The following is a 2739-nucleotide window of genomic DNA, read 5'->3' on the forward strand; positions in this document are numbered from 1 at the left end:
AACCAATCTTCCTTTGAATGAAGGAAAATTAATATGAAAAAATGAAAATAATTTAAGCTATCTATTGATAATATTAAAGAATTTTGACTTAGAGCTCACAACAATCATCTAAAATAGATTTAAAAATATATATATAACTAAGTTTAACACTGACTTGCCCTAATATAAATGTTTCAAAAAAAGCATGCTAAATACATGAGCTGAATTTACACAAACCAAGCCATTACATGCAATTCCTAGATCTAGAGATATAAACATTCGTTTTGGAGGACTGACACTACTTATCTAATGAGTGATCTAACCAAGGGTACCTAAAACAAGAGAGTTTATTTCAAAGGAAAATTTTACACTAAACTCTAATAATCTAATGGTAGTACCTAGGACAAGGTTAAACATGACAGAAGATGATTTTGATCTCATCAGGAGAAGGGTAGTGGTTAAAAAGAGAAGGGTCATCATGGGCATAAGTGTATGCATTAGGACATGCACCTTTAAACATTAGTGAGAAGTGACTAGGTGTACAAGTCTTGGGGCTATTGTACTGATTGGTATAGCAGTAATGGTCTACTTTGAAAGCTTCACATGCACTCTTACATGCCACCACATCTGTCACATGCCTCACTTGAAGCTCTTGAGGAAAAGAAAAGTTAGAGAGGGTGTGAATCCTACACCCTACCACAATATTCTGACCAGGGCCTACATGGTGGTACGCATAAGGTGTAATGGTCATGGGAAAGTTCATCCCATCTACAAGGCTTAGAGTGTAGGAGAAGAGGTTAGTGTGTGAGTGGTACAAAGAGAGATGTGCAAGTGTTCCAGGGGTCTATCCTCCCATTCCATTGCACTCCACTCTCCCACCATAGTCCCTTGTGAGGCATGATCCTCCTCCTCCACTCCCATGGAAGCTACACCCTATTCTACCCCACACCCTCCCATTTTACTAGTTTAGGGAAAACCCACCATTTGCCAAGACCGGGTACCCTACACTTGGTTGTATCTCTGGCCATATGATGAATGGGAATTCATTACCATGGTAAGCTTCAATGGTGAACCATACCTCAACATTACTTCTCCACCCACACAACACACACAGATGAACAATGGTAGTTGTGTCGAGTTTATTTGAAGTAATAACTACTATGAGCATACATGTAGTGATAGCATGATTTCATTTTAGATATTATTCCTACTTATGGGGTAAGATTTTCTAGGGTAAGATGTATGTGGTATCAAATTTTTGTGCATACTCAATGATCCATCATCAATCAACATCAACCGTCATGGTGATGGATCATTGAATATGGACAAAATGTTGATGCTAATAAAATCACACTTACTTTTACCCAAAAGCATGAATATGATATCGTGGATTGTGAAAATATATTATAGTTAATTTTAAAAATCAAAATACAAAACAATATTCAAAAAATAATTAAATCTAGACACAATTACTACTCCAATATGACACAAATACTATTCCAATAGACTTCAAAACACACAAGTGAGTTCCTCAAGAAAATGGGTCTGTTACACAACACACATATTGAAAATGGCCCATGTGTCATGTCTATTTGAAGTAAATATAGACTATGGTAGAATAAAAAGTATCACATTTTAAGCATTGTTAAAATACATTTCAATATTCAAGAAATGAATTAAATCTTGACACAAATACTACTCCAACATGAAATTCTAGTAGCTATGAATAAGGCCTTGGGACCCACAAGTGAGCTCTTGATGAAAATGCATCTAGTACAAAAATAATAATTGACATGAAAACTACTTCTATTTGAAAATTTAGTAGCTATGAATGTGGGCTTCAAAACTAACAAGTGAGCTCCTGATAGAAATGTGTCAAACGTATAAAACCTTGGTATAAATATAAACCCAACATGAGATTTTTGTAGCTATGAACATGGGCCTCATAACCCTTCTAATGCAAATGAGCCTAATAAAAGGGAATCTTACAGAAAATGGGCCTAATGGAAAGGAATCTTAACATAGACATTGCTATAACTTGAAAATATAGTAGCTATAAACATGGGCCTCAGAATCCACAAGTGGCATTCTTATGGAAATGGGCCTAATGTAAGAACAATCTTGACATAAACATTGCCCATCATGAAATTTCACTAGCTATGAGAATTGACCTCACACCTCATAAGAGAGGTCCTAATGGAGATGGGTCTAAAGAAAAGAAGAGAGCGTTCCTAGTAAAAATGTGTATAGAACAAACCAAGCCAAAAGTGAGCTCCTAATGAAAATAGGTCTACTATAAAAGAAATATTGAAATAAACATGGCTTTAATATAAGAGTCCAGAAAATTTGAATATGGACCCTAGAAACCTAAAGTGGATAAATAGGTGTTGAAGCATACTGGAGTAGAGAAGGAGTAGAGAAGCCAAGAAAAAAGTGAACATGAAACCCATGTTGACACCTCACCACAAACAAACTAAAAGTTCAAAAAACATACATAGAATGGATTGTAACTAGAGAGGCTACAATTTATATGGGTTTTTTAGGGTTGTTTGAAGAGGCATGTGGTTCATTGAGATATTAGGAAATGTTTTTTGGATAAGCATGAAGCACCTAATGTGTGAATGTGTATTAGAGGAACGATAACACAAGTTGGAAGGAACAAAAACAATGGGACGCAAGGTGTATTATTCTCTAATTTTCAAAAGATACATTCGCAAATTTGATGGTATACACTTCTTTGATCAATTCAAAGGAAAAAAA

At 35.3% G+C, this 2739-nt stretch overlaps 1 pseudogene; it reads right to left on the minus strand.

Moving 5' to 3' along the window:
* Nucleotides 1-388: 388 nt before the first annotated feature.
* On the minus strand, nt 389-2429 carry LOC149563128 (osmotin-like protein; annotated as a pseudogene).
* Nucleotides 2430-2739: the final 310 nt, after the last annotated feature.

Source organism: Cupressus sempervirens, chromosome 4 (genome assembly GCF_028749045.1).
Source record: "Cupressus sempervirens isolate cs-2001-9-10 chromosome 4, ASM2874904v1, whole genome shotgun sequence".
Lineage (NCBI taxonomy): Eukaryota > Viridiplantae > Streptophyta > Pinopsida > Cupressales > Cupressaceae > Cupressus > Cupressus sempervirens.